This window comes from Gopherus flavomarginatus, chromosome 11 (genome assembly GCF_025201925.1).
Source record: "Gopherus flavomarginatus isolate rGopFla2 chromosome 11, rGopFla2.mat.asm, whole genome shotgun sequence".
Lineage (NCBI taxonomy): Eukaryota > Metazoa > Chordata > Testudines > Testudinidae > Gopherus > Gopherus flavomarginatus.
This window is the reverse complement of record NC_066627.1, coordinates 3,066,330-3,084,780: the sequence shown is the minus strand read 5'-3', so window position 1 is coordinate 3,084,780 and position 18,451 is coordinate 3,066,330. Positions and strand designations below refer to the sequence as shown.

The 18,451-nt window shown below is 51.6% G+C and overlaps 1 gene segment (V, D, J or C); it reads right to left on the bottom strand.

The window, feature by feature from the left end:
* LOC127031857 (immunoglobulin delta heavy chain-like) overlaps window positions 1-18,451 on the bottom strand; it is a 413,673-nt gene that overhangs the window by 373,166 nt on the left and 22,056 nt on the right.

Below are 18,451 nucleotides of genomic sequence, written 5' to 3'. Positions count from 1 at the left end.
GTCAGACACGTCTCTAAAACCAGCCTTTCTTACCTTGAAGTTGCAGCTCTTTCCCCACCAGGCAACCTGTGGAACTCTTCGCCAGAGGATGTTGTGAAGGCCCAGGCTAGAACAGGGTTCAGAAGAGAACTAGTAAGTTCATGGAGGATAGGTCCATCAATGTCTATTAGCCAGGATGGGCAGGGATGGTGGCCCCGTCTCTGTTTGCCAGAAGCTGAGAATAGGCATCAGGGGATGGATCACTGGGTGATTCCCTGTTCTGTTCATTCCCTCTGAGGCACCTGACATTCTCCACTGTTGGAAGACAGGATACTGAGCTAGGTGGACCTTTGGTCTGACCTGCTATGGACTTCCTTATGTTCTCATGTTCACACACTCCTGCGAGAGTCTCAATTCTATTGACATTGTCTGTACATTGTTTGTATTTTAGGCCATTATTTGCCCAGCTCATTTTATGGTAGCCAGTGCTCCAATGCACAGACAACCACTGACTTCATCTCACAGCTTAATACATAAAGACCATTTAAGACTCTCTAACCCAACAGAGAGGTCTGCCTAGCTAGAAGTGTCTCTGCCAGTTTATTCCAACTGGGTGAAACCTACATGCAAATCCCTGTTCCAGCAGGTTCTTCAGAATCTCGGTCCAGGCCTTATGGTCCCACCATTCTACCCTCACACAGCTCCACAGCCTGACATAGAATCAGAGAATGTTACAGTTGGAAGAGACTTCAGGAGGTCATCTAGTCCAACCCCCTGCCCAAAGCAGGACCAATCCCCAGACAGATTTTTGCCCCAGATCCCTCGATCTGCTGGCAACGCTCCTACTAATGCAGCCCATTATGCTGTTAGCCTTCTTTTCAACAAGGGCTCACTGTTGACACATATCCAGCATCTCGTCCACTGTAATTCCCAGCTCCTTTTTTGTAGAACTGCCGCTTAGCCAGTCGGTCCCCAGCCTGTAGCAGTGCCTGAGATTCTTCTGTCCTAAGTGTAGGACTATGCATTTGTCCTTGTTGAACCTCATCCAATTTCTTTTGGCTCAATCCTCCAATTTGTCTAGGTCACTCCGGACCCTATCCCTACCCTCCAGCGTATCTACCTCTCCCCACAGCTAAGTGTCATATACAAACTTGCTGGGTGTGCAATTCATCCCATCATCCAGATCATTAATGAAGATGTTGAACAAAACCAGCCCCAGGACCGACTCCTGGGGCACTCAGCTTGATACCGACTGCCAATGAGACATGAGTGCTGAGCTGAGCACACAGTCTCTCTGAGGTGTAAAGGACACATCTGTGTCCCCAAGGGGACATTGCCATGTACTGAGTGTTCAACCCTATCATTTCTTATACCCACCCTTGGAAACCTGCGTGCAAATCCTTATAAGGATAAGGCCTTTGTCTGCAGCCATATTGTAAGCCCTAAAGCCTACAGCCTTTGTCTGCAGCCAGATTAAAAGAGCAGCCAAGCAGCAGCCATTAGCTGAGAAGCAGGAAGTCACCTCCTCACATTCCATCTAAATTACATTAAAGCAATGTACTAGCGGGCTATTAGGAAGGAGATCCCATCCTAATGGCCCCCACTATCACCAGATAAAGAAACAGATCTTTGATTCCTGTCTGTCAAGAAATCACTTATCAATTGGTCCTACCTCCCATTGATCTCAGCGTGAGTCAGGCAATTAAATAACATTAATAAGCTGGTCTGAAGGGCATTCAAGTTCTACTTCTTTTGATTCCATTTTGGTGACTTTCCTCCTAACAAGATAAAGATTCACTTTACATCTACTATCCAAAACCATCCTTTTGTTTGTTCATTATACCCTTCTTTTAAACGTAACCATAACCATAACCTAACCCTACATTTATTTCTGACCCCACCCCTAATCCTAACTCTGTCCTCTATCTCCAGCTCTAATTTTGATCCTAATTTTAATTTGAATTCTGAACCTTCGCCCAGACCAGAACCCGATACTTATTTTCTAACCCTAATCCTAAATTATTCTTTAACATTACCAAAAACATACCCATAATCCCTTTCACTTAACACCTGCAATATATTATTTCCATCCTTCTCTCTCTGAGTCTCCTTTCAATTCTCACCTAAAGCAGCCAGGAGAGGGAAGAGAAACCCCAAGACTGTTCCATCCCGAATGTTTGTTTATTAGGGATAAATGGCCCTGGCACCCAGGAATCACCAATTCGGCCCCTGCACAGCTTGCTGTGGGCCACAGGAGTGAGACAGACCCTGGAGAAATGTAGCCCCTTTTTGTGCAGAATAGAGGGGTGGGTGAGTCCTGCTTCATAGCAGAAGGAAGGAGACGAAGGGTGTGTGTGTGTGTGTCTGTGTGTGTGTGTGTATGTGTGTGTGTGTCCCATCCCAGCTGCAGGGAATGAGTCCTAATCTGTGTTTGTCTTAGCAGGGCACAGGGACAAGACTGTGTTCCCTCCCTCCCCTCCCACACCCGTAAATATATTCAGTATCCAGCTACTGGTGGAGAAATTGCTTTCAAAGGGCCCTGGAAACCATGTCCCCTTTTTGTACCAGTCCCTGCTCTGCCTCGTGACACCATGTGCGTGGGTTCCTGGCGCAGTAATAGGTGCCGGTGTCTGCATCTGTCAGGGAGTGGAGCTGCAGGGAGACCTGGTTGTTGGCGGTGTCTGCAGAGACGGTGGGGTGCCCTGAGAGGGATGGAGCGTTGGCTGTGCTCCCATCATATGAAAAACTCCTTCCCACCCACTCCAGCCTTTCCCAAAAGCCTGCAAGTCCCAGTCCCAGCCGTAGCCTCTATCAGTGATGGATACACCCGAGACAGCGCAGGTGCGCAGGTCAGTGGGAGGGTCTGTCCGGGCTTCACCGTCCCGGGGCTGGATTGGACCAGCTGCACCTGAGAGCGGGCACCTGGGAAAAGCAACAGCGAGCAAAGAGGGAATTAGCCATGGAACAAATCCATGGATCTGACCCTAAATCCCACTGTCATGGTATAATTCCCGACTCTGAACCTTAGCGTCCAAAAAGATGGGGTACCAGCATGAATTCCTCTAAGCTCAATTACCAGCTTAGTACTTGTAGCGCTGCCACCAACCAGGAATTCCAGTGCCTGGTACACTCTGGTCCCCCAAAACCTTGCCTGGGGACCCCCAAGACCCAGACCCTCTGGATCTTAACACAAGGAAAGTAAACCCTTTCCCTCACCATTGCCTCTCCCAGGCTTCCCCTCCCTGGGTTACCCTGGAAGATCACTGTGTAATTCAAACTCCTTGAATCTTAAAACAGAGAGGAAAATCCACCTTCCCCCCTCCTTCTCCCTCCCGCTCCCAGACTCTCCCTGAGAGAGAAAACAATCCTAACACAGAGAGAAATTAACCTTTCTCTCCCCCCTTCCCTCCTTTCTCCCCACCAATTCCCTGGTGGATCCAGACCCAGTCCCCTGGGGTCTCACCAGAATAAAAAAAACAATCAGGTTCTTAAACAAGAAAAGCTTTTAATTAAAGAAAGAAAAAACAGTAAAAATTATCTTTGTAAATTTAAGATGGAATACGTCACAGGGTCTTTCAACTATAGACACTGGGAATACCCTCTCAGCCTAAGTATACAAGTACAAATTAAAATCCTTTCAGCAAAATACAAATTTGAACTTCTTCCAGCCAAATACACATTTGCTAATAAAGAAAACAACCATAAGCCTAACTCACCTTATCACCTAGTACTTACTATTTTGAATCTATAAGAACCTGTATCAGGGAGATTGGAGAGAAACCTGGTTGCACATCTGGTCACTCTCAGAAGCCAGAGAGAACAACAACCAAAATCTAACAGCACACACAAAAACTTCCCTCCCTTAAGATTTGAAAGTATCCTGTCCCCTGATTGGTCCTCTGGTCAGGTGACAGCCAGGCTCACTGATCTTGTTAACCCTTTACAGGCAAAAGAGATATGAAGTACTTCTGTGCTATTAACTCTTACTTATCTGTTTATGACACCCACACGTGTTCCTTAGACACTCAAAGCTGAGGAAAGAGAACGGGGAAAAAAAGCCACAGAGATTTCATTCTCGTTTTCATGCTATGAGGGAAACTCTGCAATGGGCAGGACTGGGCAGTTCTGTGTCTGGGTTGAGATACAGAGATTTATATTTATATACCCAGTGAGTGTAAGCTATCTGGGAGACCTCTAGCTAGGCAGCACTGTCCGGTTGGTGGGAGATTCACAGCCCCCCCTCTTAGGGTGTGACCTACAGGCCGGGGAAGTCAATAGGTTTCTCTCCATTGGAACCCTGGCTACTGCAGACTGTGCTGGGGAAACGGAATAAATACAAGGCACGTTCAGACTCTGCCAATAGAAATGAAGCTCCTGGGAACATCTAAGGGGGAAGGAGTCACAGTTGCAGTGGGAGGGAGAGGCTGGTTTCAGGCACCAAAGACTGACAAACAGCTTTATCGAAAGGGGAGGAACTGGGCATGGAGAGACGATGCCTCTTCTGGGGTGTCTCAGCCTGAGAACTGGGGCTGCAGCAACCCTGAAGGGAGATGCACAATAGCACTTCAGCGGCGAGTCCTTCACTCACTCCGTGTCTTCAGTGGCACTGAAGGACCCGCCGCCAAATTGCCACTGAAGACCGGGAGTGAGTGAAGGACCTGCCGCCAAAGACCCGGACGGCTGCCAGGTGAGTAAAAATTAAAAAGTTAGGCGCTCTTCTTTAGGGCACAGGGCCCTCTTAGGCACAGGGTCCAATTTAGGGGAATTGGCCTAAAGCCGGTCCTGACAACTTCCATGTTGAATCCACTTTCCGTAAGTCTGTGTCTACACTACAGAGTTAAGTTGAGGCTAGTTACACTGATCATAAACTGCAATAATTGCATCCCTTGTGTACGTTCACACGCTGCTCTCTGTGTCGGCACAACAGCTCGACAGTTGGTTCTCTAACAAAAACAGAGAGAGCAGTGCATCATGGGTAGCTTTCCCACTGTGCAGATCAACCCCTGCTGCTGCTGGGGACTGTGGGAATAGGGAATGGATAGTATTTCATGAGGTGCGAATGTGAACAGGAATGATTGTATTGGCCTCCCCCACCCCCTCCACTCTCTTTCCCTAGCACAGCAACACGTGGGAGCAGAACTGCGGGGGGAACTGGTGCGTGGCCACACGGGGGAAATGCAGCATCTAAGTTTAGCTGCTCGCCTACAGAAGAACTGCTTGGGGAGGGGGCAAGGGGGAGAGGAAAACTGCTGCCCCCTATTGCATAGAATGAGACACACACAGGCAAACACACAGACACAGGAGTCCTGAGTTATTTCTGTGTAAATATGTTGCCATGAATCTTTCTCTGCCTGTTACTATAATACATGTAATGTAACAAATGTCACATTTCTCAGCAGCTTTGCAAAGCTTCCTGTAGCAGCGGAAAGGTAAATGGTGTCCAGAGAAACTGGGTGGCAGCTGGAGGCATTAGAAAAGCTATCTATTAGTGTGCAGGTTGCTCATATTCGGTCAACTGCGTGCGTCTTTATCCCTGAGGGGCTCAGCTCTCCCTGCTTCCCGGCCTCACTCGGCTGCTTAGAACCAGCTTCCCCTTTTTGTGCCAGTCCCGCTCTGCTCTGAGTCACTGTGTGTCTGGCGCAGTAATAGGTGCCGGTGTCTGCAGCTGTCAGCGAGCGGAGCTGCAGGGAGAACTGGTTCTTGGCGGTGTCTGCAGAGATGGTGATTCGGCCCCGGAGAGACGGGGTGTAGCCTGTCTGCCCGCTTCTATACGGGTACACATACCCCATCCACTCCAGCCCTTTCCCGGGGGGCTGCCGGATCCAGTTCCAAACGTAGCTGCTGCCAGTGATGGAGACACCCGAGACAGCGCAGCTCAGGATGAGGGTCTCTCCGGGCTTCACCATTCCCAGGCCGGACTGGACCAGCCGCACCTGAGAGAGGACACCTGGAGAAAGGAAACAAAGTGAGGAAAGCATTACCACCGAACAAATCTATGGTTCTGCCCCTAATTCCCCCGCTGCCCCATAGACACTTGCTGGTGGTTTCTCTGCAGCTTGAGGTCTTCAAACCATTTTTGAGGATTTCAATAACTCGGTCCTGGGATAGGGGTTGTTATAAAATTGGATGGGTGGGCTTCTGTGGCCTGCGTTGTGCAGGAGGTCAGACTAGATGATCAGATTGGTCCCTTCTGACCTATGAGTCTATGAGGTGAGGACGGAGACCAGGGAAAGGAAAAGCCACAGAGATTTCATTCTCGTTTTCATGCAATGAGGGAAACTCCCCAGCAGGCAGGACCGGGCAGTTCTGTGTCTGAGGAGAGACTGAAGCTCCTAGAACCACGGATTTGTATTTAAACAGCAACCCCCGGGGAGGGATTTGCATGCGGAGTGCACCCAGAGGATATAAGGCGACAGGGAGATGTCTAGGTAAGGAGTATTGTCTGGTGGAGTCAACAGAAACATGTCTTCAGCACGTCTGGGCTGGGATGGAGAGGTCATTAAACTGTTCATCTTTCCATGTCTGCTGTGCCCTTACATTATCTTATTTCTGTTTCACATAATTCCCGTTGCATCTCGGATTATGCCGATAGACATTTTCACTGAATCTGTGTATCACAATAGAACTTTGGGGCAGTGTATTGTGAGACATTAGACAGACGATGCTCTGGATAGGGCACCCGGTAGAAAGAAATCATGGAGTTTGCTTCGTTTAATACAACTTTTTATGTATTGTGTTCATATTCGATTCACTTTGAGTGAGTCTACAAGGGAGTGTGTGTGTGTGTGTGTGTGTGTGTGTGTGTGAAAGACAGAGAGAGAAAGACAGAGAGAGAAGATTTTTATTTTTGGTATCTGGTGTTCATATTGGATTTACTGCCTCTCTCTCTCTCGCTCTGTCTCTGCGTGGGCAGGGGGATCGCTGTGCGTGACTTTGTGTCCATGTGAATGTATGTGTCACAGGCAGGATCTCCACCTATAACTGGTCTCATTGTACTGCATAGAATCATCTGCCCCCTATTTTGGGAGTTAGATAATGAAATAATATTAAAAATCTGGTCCTAAGTGCATTGCAGTTCCACTTATTTCGATCTATATTGATGACTTTCTTCCTATCAAGGTAAAGAATCACTTTACTTAAGCTGTCATTTTTATTTTTTCATTATACCCTTCCCCAAACCCTAACCCTAACCCTAACCCTGCATGTATTTCTAGCCCTAGCCCTAATCCTAACTCTATCCTCTAGAATTGTGGGTGTCTGTTTTTGGCAGCCTGTCGCAACCACTCCCCCCTGCTGGATCCCTGGCCAGTGGAAACACCCACTAAGGACTGTAGACCTGGAGGAATCAGACATATCACAGATCAGTGTGAGGTTCTCCCTATGAGAGCATAAGAAGAGTCACATTGGGTCAGACCAAAGGTCCATCAAGCCCAGTGTCCTGTCTGCGGACAGTGGCCAATGCCAGGTGCTTCAAAGGGAATGAAAAGAGCAGGCAACCACTGAGTGATCCATCCCCCACTGTCCAGACCCAGCTTCTAGCAGTCAGAGCATGGGGTTGCATCACTGCCCACCTTGGCTAGTAGCCATTGCTAGACCTGTTTTCCATGAACTTATCCAATTCTTTTTTTAAATTCCTTTAGAGTTTTGGCCTTCACAGCATCCCCTGGCAATGAAGTCCAGAGGCTGCCTGTGCATATTGTGTGAAGAAGTGCTTCATAAGAACATAAGAATGACCAAAATGGGTCATACCAAAGGTCCATCTAGCTGAAGCGGAATTATAAATCCAGGCTCAAATCCTCATAGAGAGTCTGGTGAGCCTGAAACCTGATGTGTCAGTTCACAGGTCGAAGTAGAGATTGTGGGGCTGGTTTGAGGTTATTTCTCCAAGCGATTCCTCACATACACCCCTAAGTCCCTCTCCTCAATCAGCCATCTCTAACTCTGCCCTTAAACATGTGTGGGCTCCTTCAAAGTCACACAAACTCTCTTAGCAATGTGTTGCTATGGAAAAGAGGAGGCCAAAGCTCTCCAGAAACTCATCTCATTGTCCTTGGAACCATAAGGGTGAGTTTTCCAAAGGTGCCTAGGGGATCTGTGCTCCAAGTTCCCCGTGACCCCTTAATCTACCTACTTACAAATATATTCACAGATGTCCCCGATCTCTTACATTGCATATTGCCTTTCCAGCTGGGAATGGGCATTGTTCTCCAGCAAGAGGAGTAGTCTCTCTCTCTTCAGTTTTATAAGTATTATTTTCCCAGCAATGAAAACACCGTTCATCCCACTGCCCAGGGAGAGACCCAAGTGAGTCTCTCCTACACTCTTATTCCTCTCCTTGAAACGGCTCAGCTGGAACCACAGACACTAACAACATCCCAGCCATCACTGATTGACAGTTAGGCATTGACAATTCTAGACAGCAAAGAAAGAACCCATAGAGATGAGTGTGATACACGTCCCTGCTCTGAGTGACACTGATAAACAGGGGGTGTACGAGCATAGACAGATAGACAGATAGAGGGGGTGCATGCGGATAGAGAGACAGACAGACACACAGCAGGCACTCCGGAGAGGGGTGATGGGTCCCTGGTGAACACGGGAGAATGCTAATGAAAATTGTGAGGCATTAAATGCCCTGCATGTCTGCATGGAAACCGCATCCCCTTTTCTAGCAGTCCCCGCTGTGCTCTGTGTCACTGTGTGTGTGTTCGGGCGCAGTAACACCAGGCGGTATCTGCGGCTGTCAGGAAGAGGTGCTGCAGGGAGACTTGGTTCTTGGAGGACTCCTCAGAGATGGCGGGACGGCCTGGGAGAGATGGGGCAGAGCTTGTCCTCCTGTTGCTTACACATAGAGGGTTCATACACATATCGCACCCGCTCCAGCCCTGTCCCAGGGGCTGCCGGTGCCAGGGCCAGCCATAGCTACTGTGAGTGATGGAGAAACCAAGACAGTGCAGATCAGCGTGAGGGTCTCTTCGGGCTTCGCCGCTCCTGGGAAACTCCCCAGCGGGCAGGATCGGGCAGTTCTGTGTCTGGGGAGAGACTGAGGCTCCTAAAACCAGGGGTTTGTATTTCACCAGGAACCCTCCCGGGGCAGGGGTTTGCATGAGGGTTTCAATAAGGGGGTTGGAGATGAAAGGAGCAGGACGGGCTCTGGTTGGATGGAGATGTGCCTGCATTTGACGCTGCGAGAGGCAGAATCCAGCTCTCTGTACGTTCCCCCGGGGAGTGTCGGTGAGACAGGACAGCGCTCTGAGGGCCTCACCCAGAGACCATGGCTGCCTTCATTGCCAGGAGGTTCGGAGCTGGCCCCAAATGCTTCTTTAGTGTAGTGAAACCCAGCATGGGAGGGAGCCCATCTCCCCCTCCTCCGGTTCGTTGGGTATTTTTCCACGCAGCACGAAAAGAGGCACGGGAATTGCAGGGGCTGATCTGATCAGAGCCCAGCTGTCTTTGTCCGCGGCCAGTAACAGAAACTTCAGAGGGTGGTGTCAGGCTGCCTCATTGCGGAATATCCCGCTCAGAGGGGAAGTTTCTTTCTAAACCCGTGAGTTACCGGTCGGTTTGCGCTCAGAGGAAGCCTTTGAACTGGTTGACTCATAGAAAATGTCAAAAAATGGCCTCAGTTCACCCCAACATTATCAACCTGGAAAGAATTTCTATTGGTGTATCCCTGTGGGTCCCAGAGAAAACCCTATATAGCTGGGGGAGGTGGTGGGTGAAATGGGAACATGGGCGAGGTTGTTTCTATCTTAGTTTGAATGGGCCAGAGGGTTTGTAAAGGCGTTGAAGCTCCTACCTCCCCATTCATTTCAGCACGAGACTGACAATTAAATTACGTTACACATCTAGTCCTAATTGCATTCGAGTTCTACTTGTTTTGATTCCATATTGTTGACTTTCCTCCTATCCAAAACCATCCTTTTATTTTGATTATACTCTTCCCCTAATCTTAACCATAACCATAACCTAACCCTACATTTCTTTCTAATCGTACCCCTAATGCTAGCTCCATTCTCTATCTCCAGCTCTACTCCCTGTTCTAATTTGAATTAAGATCCCGAGCCCTCTCCAGAACCATAAACCTATATTTATCCGCTAACCTCAATCGGTCATTATTCTTTAACCTAACCTGAACTGTACCCTTAATCCCTTTCACTTAACACCTACCAATATTATTTCCCTTTCTCTGGGTCTTCTCTAAATTCTCACCTAACGGACAACCAGGAGAGGGAAGAGAAACCCCAAGACTGTTCCATCCCGAGTGTTTATTTGTTAAGGATAAATGGCCCCTGGGATCCAGGAATCACCAGTTTGGCCCCTGCACAGCTTGCTCTGGGTTGTTGCAATGCCCAGGACGGCGGGATTTTGTGCCAAGAGGATAAATATGACTTCTGGTGCCGCCGTTTTTGTGAGTGTCTCCCCTATATTGTTGGTGCTTCGAGCTCTTTGATAATTCCAGTGCCACGTGTCCCTTTGGGACCCTCCCCTTGGTTAGCAGCCAGAGAGGCTCCACCCACAGCGAGTTGACAGAAGGACTGTGTGTGACGTGTTTGGGCTGGAAGTAATATCCTGGAGCCTGTGAAAATTACTGGCCTGTAGCCACGTGAAATGGGAGATAATTCGGGTTGGCAGAATTTGGGTTCTTGAAAATCATTCCTGGACAGCCAATGTTGAGGTTTAGTTGAAAACATTTTGAAGGGTTACCTAGTTGCACGAAATTATGAGTTTTAAGCTTTTCTTTACTTTGAACATTTGTAAATGTCAGTGATGATGGATGGAAATTTGTCTTTGGGGGCAGGGGCCGGGGCTGTGTGTGTGTTTACTGACATTCACCTTTACCCGCTTTTATCAGTAAAAATCCGACCCGTCCAAGCCTTCAGATAGTGCAAGTTGTGAGACAGTAAACGCCCTGCATGGAAACCACTCCCCCTTCGTGTACCGATCCCCGCTGTGGGGCTCTCCGGGCGCAGTAACATGTGGCGGTGTCTGTGGCTGTTAGCGAGCGGCGCTGCAGGGAGACCTGGTTCTTGGCGTTGTCTGCAGAGTCGGTGACTCGACCCTGGAGAGACGGGGCACAGTGTGCGCTGCTGCTGCTATACGGATACACGCGTCCCCTCGACTCCAGCCCCTTGCCGCGGGGTGCCGGACCCAGTCCCAGCAGTAAGTGCCGTCAGTGATGGATTCCCCGGAGACAGCGCTGGTCAGCGTGAGGGTCTCCCCGGACTGGACCAGCCGCACCTGACACACGACACCTGGGAAAAGAAAAATAGAGCAAGGAGAGAATTGGCCACCCAGCTGTGTGTGTGTGTGTATCCCTAATTTCCAGGCTGCCCCAGAGACGCTCACTCTTGGGGGAGGAGAGCAGGGACAGGAAACGCCACAGAGATTTCATTCTCGTTTTCATGCAATGAGGGAACCTCCCCAGGGGGCAGGACCGGGCAGTTCTGTGTCTGGGGAGGGACTGGGGTTCCTAGAACCAGGGGTTTGTATCTAACAGGCCAGCCTGGGCGGGATTTGCATGCGGGTCTCACCCAGTTGGGGTAAACTGCCCGGGGGAGGGACCGCTACGCAGGGCGCTGTCCGGTGGATGGGAGAGTCAGACACTTCCACGCTCCCCATGTCTGAGGTGAAAGCCCCTTGAAATCAATGCGTGTCTCTCCCTGCTCCAAAACGTGCCGACCGCCTGCCACCGGCACAGACCATGATCCGGAGATGTCCCGAGGCGGGGGGCTCTCCCGGCAGGGCCAGATGAGGAAGGAGCCGCTGCTGCAGGGGAGAGAGGCTGGTTTCCCCTCAGACACCGACAAAGAGCTGTATGGGAGGGGAGGGAAGCAGCTTCCGGGCTTTGTCACAGCAAGGGCGGTGCTGGCGGGACACAGGGCAGCAGCTGCAGCCCAGGCTGGGGAGGAACCCGGCACCTTGTCATCCGAGCACCCACGGGCGTGTGTCAGACTGCTGCCCCCTACTGGAGAGAATGGGATTTGTTTCTCTCTCTCTCTCTCTGTATGGGTGTGTCGGACTGCTGCCCCCTACTGGAGAGAATGGGATTTGCTCTCTTGCTCTTTCTGTATGGGTGTGTCTGACTGCTGCCCCCTACTGGAGAGAATGGGATTTGTTTCTCTCTCTCTCTCTCTATGGGTGTGTCGGACTGCTGCCCCCTACTGGAGAGAATGGGATTTGTTTCTCTCTCTCTCTCTCTCTGTATGGGTGTGTCTGACTGCTGCCCCCTACTGGAGAGAATGGGATTTGTTTCTCTCTCTCTCTCTCTCTCTGGATGGGTGTGTCGCACTGCTGCCCCCTACTGGAGAAAATCAGACTTGTTCTCCCTCCCTCCCTCTCCCTCCGTGTGTGTGGTGCCGCCCGTCACTCTCTGCCTAGGACAAAGACCGCGACCTTCCCGCTGCACAGCCCACACGCACTGCGACACAGACACGTGGCGCGATTATTTTGTAGTTCTTAATTCCGGGATGCTTTCCCTGCCCGCTCCGATGGCCATTCGGAAGGAAGGAAACACCCGCGTTTTGTCAGCGGGTTTCCCAGGATTTCTGTGGCAGCTCAAAGGGGAGGCGTGTGCGGAGAAACTGGGTAAATTCCGCAGAGTTTAAAAAAAAATCCCAACGATTTGGCTGTATGTTTTTCCTAGTGAGTTCGCCGTGTGTGTCTCTCTGCAGGGCTCCACTGTCCCTGTAACTCCGGCCTCATTAGGCTATTTAGAAACCGCTTCCCCTTTTTGTGCCAGTCCCGCTCTGCTCTGTGTCACTGTGTCTCTGGCGCAGTAATAGGTGCCGGTGTCTGCAGCTGTCAGCGAGCGGAGCTGCAGCGAGAACTGGTTCTTGGCGTTGTCTGCAGAGATGGTGATTCGGCCCTGGAGCGACGGGGCGTAGCCTGTCTCCCCGCTATTATACGGGTACACATACCCCATCCACTCCAGCCCTTTCCCGGGGGGCTGCCGGATCCAGTTCCAGCTGTAATACCGAGTAGTGATGGAGAACCCGGAGACAGCGCAGGTCAGGGTGAGGGTCTCTCCGGGCTTCGCAGCTCCCGGTCCGGACTGGACCAGCTGCACTTGGGAGAGGACACCTGGGGAAGGTGAAAGAAAGCAAGAAAGGCATTAGCCACAGAGAATCTATAGATCTCTCACCAATTCCCCCCAGTGCCCCATAGGCTGACACTCACTGATGGGGGCAGAGAACAGGGAAAGGAAAAGCAACAGCGATTTCATTCTCATATTGGGAGAAAACTTCCTCAGCAGGAAGGCACGGCCTCTTCTGTGTCTGGGGAGGGATTGATGCTCCTGACCCACGGGTTGGTATTTAAACAGGATCCTCCGGGGAGGGATTTGCATGCGGGTTTCACCTAGTGGGGATGCAGATGAAAGGGGCTGGCAGATGGGTCTCTGGTTGGATGGAGATGCCCCGCTGGGTCGTGCCTGCATTTTACACGGAGAGAGGGAGCCTCCAGCTCTCAGATCTTCACCACCCTCTGCATGTTCACCCAGGAAATGAGAGTGAGACAGGGCAGAGCTCCAAGGGTCTCACCCACAGACCATTACTGCCTTTACTGCCATGGGGTTCGCAGCTGGTCCGAAACGCTTCCCTCATGTAGTGAAATGCTGCATGGGAGCGACAGGGACCCGGGGTATAAAACAGGGTGGGAGCCCATCTCTCTCCCCCCTGGCCCTGGCTCGCTGGGTATTTCACCTCCCAGCTCGAAAGAAGACACTGAACTGACCAGGGATCCACCTGCCTTTGTCCGCGGCCAGTGACAGAAACTTCAGAGGAGGGCGCCAGGCTGCCCCCTAGTGGTACATTGTAGAATATTCTCCTCACAGGGGAAGTTTCCTCCTAACCCCTGAGTTACTGGTAGGTTCCTGCTCTGAGGAAGCCTTTGGACCTATTGACTCATGGGGAGTGTCATAAACTGTCCCGAGTTCACCCCGACCTCATCTGCCTGGAGAGAATTCCTAGGGGTGTGTCCCTGTGGGTCCCAGATTGGTATCTAACAGGAACCCCCGGGCAGGGATTTGCATGCGGGTCTCACCCAGTCGGGATAAACTGCCCAGGGGAGGGACCGCTACGCAGGGCGCTGTCCGGTGGATGGGAGAGTCAGACACTCCCCCCCCCCATGTCTGAGGTGAAAGCCCCTTGAAATCAATGCGTGTCTCTCCCTGCTCCAAAACGTGTCGGCCGCCTGCCATCGGCACAGCCCATGCGCCGGAGATGTCCCGAGGCGGGGGGCTCTCCCGGGAGGGTCAGATGAGGAAGGAGCCGCTGCTGCAGAGGGAGGGAGGCTGGTTTCCCCTCAGACACCGGACAAGAGCTGTATGGGAGGGGAGGGAAGCAGCTTCCGGGCTGTGTCACAGCAAGGGCGGTGCTGGCGGTACACAGTGCAGCAGCTGCAGCCCAGGCTGGGGAGGAACGCGGCACCTTCTTCTCCGAGCATCCGCGGGCGTGTGTCAGACTGCTGCCCCCTGCTGGAGAGAATGGGATTTGGTCTCTCTCTCTCTCTCTCTGTATGGGTGTGTCGGACTGCTGCCCCCTGCTGGAGAGAATGGGATTTGCTCTCTCTCTGTATGGGTGTGTCAGACTGCTGCCCCCTACTGGAGAGAATGGGATTTGGTCTCTCTCTCTCTCTCTCTGTATGGGTGTGTCGGACTGCTGCCCCCTGCTGGAGAGAATGGGATTTGCTCTCTCTGTGTATGGGTGTGTCAGACTGCTGCCCCCTACTGGAGAGAATGGGATTTGTCTCTCTTTCTCTCTCTCTGGATGGGTGTGTCGGACTGCTGCCCCCTGCTGGAGAGAATGGGATTTGTCTCTCTCTCTCTCTCTCTGTGTGGGTGTGTTGGACTGCTGCCCCCTGCTTGAGAGAATGGGATTTGCTCTCCCTCTCTCTGGCCTGGTCCGCACTACAGCTTTAAATTGATTTAAACAGCGTTAAATCTATTTAACACTGTACCCGTCCACACTACAAGGCACTTAAAATCGATTTTAAGGGGTCTGAAAATCGATTTCTGTACTCCTGCTCAACAAGAGGAGTAACCCTAAAATCGATATTACTATATCGATTTAGGGTTAGTGTCGACGGAAATCGAAGTTATTGGTCCCATTCTTTTACTGAGCTACCCAGAGTGCACCGCTCCGGAAATCGATGGTAGCCTGGGACCATGGACGCACACCACCGAAGTAATGTGCCCTAGTGTGGACGCGTAAAATCGATTTTATAAAACCTGTTTTGTAAAATTGATTTTACTAAGGCCACGTCCAGACTAGGAATTAAAATCGATTTTAGATACGCAACTTCAGCTACGAGAATAACGTAGCTGAAGTCGAATTTCTAAAATCGAGGTACTCACCAGTCTGGACGGCGCGGCATCGATGTCCGCGGCTCTCCGCGTCGATTCCGGAACTCCGTTCGGATTGATGGAGTTCCGGAATCGATGTAAGCGCGCTCGGGGATCGATACACCGCGTCCAGACTAGACGCGATATATCGATCCCCGAGCAATCGATTTTAACCCGCCGATGCCGCGGGTTAGTCTGGACGAGGGCTCATTTCAATTTTACTCTGTGTGGACATGGCCTCTCTCTCTCTCTGTATGGGTGAGTCGGACTGCTGCCACCTAATGGAGTAAAGACTTGGGCTACTTCTACACTACAGCAGAAAATCGAAATAACTAAAACCAGTTTTATAAAACCGATATTATAAAATCGATTTTATGCGTCCACATTAGGGCACATTAATTCGGTGGTGTGCGTCCATGGTCCGAGGCTAGCGTCGATTTCTGGAGCGGTGCACTGTGGGTAGCTACTGTAAAATGATGAGGCCAATAACTTCGATTTCCGTCCACACTAACACTAAATCGATATAGTAATATCGATTTTAGCGTTACGCCTCTCGTTGGGGAGGAGTACAGAAATCGATTTTAAGAGCCCTTAAATCGATTTAAAGTGTGTTGTAGTGTGGATGGGTACAGCGTTAAATCGATTTAACGCTGTTTAAATCGATTTAACTGCGTAGTGTGGACCAGGCCTTGTTCTCCCTCCATCCCTCCTTCTCTGTGAATGTGTTGCCACCCGTCACTCTCTGCCGAGGGCAAAGACCGCGACCTTCCTGCTGCACAGCCAACACGCACTGCGACACAGACACGTGGCGCGATTATTTTGTAGTTCTTAATTCCGGGATGCTTTCCCTGCCCGCTCCGATGGCCATTCGGAAGGAAGGAAACACCTGCGTTTTGTCAGCGGGTTTCCCAGGATTTCTGTGGCAGCTCGAAGGGGAGGCGTGTGCGGAGAAACTGGGTAAATTCTGCAGAGTTTAAAAAAAATCCCAACGATTTGGCTGTATGTTTTTCCTAGTGAGTTCGCCCTGTGTGTCTCTCTCTCTGCAGGGCTCCACTGTCCCTGTAACTCTGGCCTCATTAGGCTATTTAGAAACCGCTTCCCCTTTTTGTGCCAGTCCCGCTCTGCTCTGAGTCACTGTGTCTCTGGCGCAGTAATAGGTGCCGGTGTCTGCAGCTCTCAGCGAGCGGAGCTGCAGCGAGACCTGGTTCTTGGCGGTGTCTGCGGAGATGGTGATTCGGCCCTGGAGCGACAGGGCGTAGCTTGTGCTCCCGCTACTATATGGGTACACATACCCCATCCACTCCAGCCCTTTCCCGGGGGGCTGCCGGATCCAGTGCCAGCTGTAATACTCAGTAGTGATGGAGAACCCGGAGACAGCGCAGCTCAGGGTGAGGGTCTCTCCGGGCTTCGCAGCTCCCGGTCCGGACTGGACCAGCTGCACCTGGGAGAGGACACCTGGGGAAGGTGAAAGAAAACAAGAAAGGCGTTAGCTACAGGGAGATTCCACAGATCTGTCACCGATTCCCCCCAGTGCCCCATAGGCTGACACTCACTGATGGGGGCAGAGAACAGGGAAAGGAAAAGCAACAGAGATTTCATTCTCATATAGGGAGAAAACTTCCTCAGCAGGAAGGCACGGCCTCTTCTGTGTCTGGGGAGGGATTGATGCTCCTGACCCACGGGTTGGTATTTAAACAGGATCCTCCGGGGGAGGGATTTGCATGCGGGTTTCACCTAGTGGGGATGCAGATGAAAGGGGCTGGCAGATGGGTCTCTGGTTGGATGGAGATGCCCCGCTGGGTCGTGCCTGCATTTTACACGGAGAGAGGGAGCCTCCAGCTCTCAGATCTTCACCACCCTCTGCATGTTCACCCAGGAAATGAGAGTGAGACAGGGCAGAGCTCCAAGGGTCTCACCCACAGACCATTACTGCCTTTACTGCCATGGGGTTCGCAGCTGGTCCGAAACGCTTCCCTCATGTAGTGAAATGCTGCATGGGAGCGACAGGGACCCGGGGTATAAAACAGGGTGGGAGCCCATCTCTCTCCCCCCTGGCCCTGGCTCGCTGGGTATTTCACCTCCCAGCTCGAAAGAAGACATTGAACTGACCAGGGATCCACCTGTCTTTGTCCGCGGCCAGTGACAGAAACTTCAGAGGAGGGCGCCAGGCTGCCCCCTAGTGGTACATTGTAGAATATTCTCCTCACAAGGGAAGTTTCCTCCTAACCCCTGAGTTACTGGTAGGTTCCTGCTCTGAGGAAGCCTTTGGACCTATTGACTCATGGGGAGCGTCATAAACTGTCCCGAGTTCACCCCGACCTCATCTGCCTGGAGAGAATTCCTAGGGGTGTGTCCCTGTGGGTCCCAGATTGGTATCTAACAGGAACCCCCGGGCAGGGATTTGCATGCGGGTCTCACCCAGTTGGGATAAACTGCCCGGGGGAGGGACCGCTACGCAGGGCGCTGTCCGGTGGATGGGAGAGTCAGACACTCCCCCCCCCCATGTCTGAGGTGAAAGCCCCTTGAAATCAATGCGTGTCTCTCCCTGCTCCAAAACGTGTCGGCCGCCTGCCATCGGCACAGACCATGCGCCGGAGATGTCCCGAGGCGGGGGGCTCTCCCGGGAGGGTCAGATGAGGAAGGAGCCGCTGCTGCAGAGGGAGGGAGGCTGGTTTCCCCTCAGAGACCGGCAAAGAGCTGTATGGGAGGGGAGGGAAGCAGCTTCCGGGCTGTGTCACAGCAAGGGCAGTGCTGGCGGTACACAGTGCAGCGGCTGCAGCCCAAGCTGGGGAGGAACCCGGCACCTTCTTCTCCAAGCACCCACGGGCGTGTGTCAGACTGCTGCCCCCTACTGGAGAGAATGGGATTTGTTCGCTCTCTCTTTCTGTATGGGTTTGTCGCACTGCTGCCCCCTACTGGAGAGAATGGGATTTGCTTTCTCTCTGCATGGGTGTGTCGGACTGCTGCCCCCTGCTGGAGAGAATGGGATTTGCTCTCTCTCTGTATGGGTGTGTCAGACTGCTGCCCCCTACTGGAGAGAATGGGATTTGTTCGCTCTCTCTCTGCATGGGTGTGTCGGACTGCTGCCCCCTGCTGGAGAGAATGGGATTTGCGCTCTCTCTCTCTCTC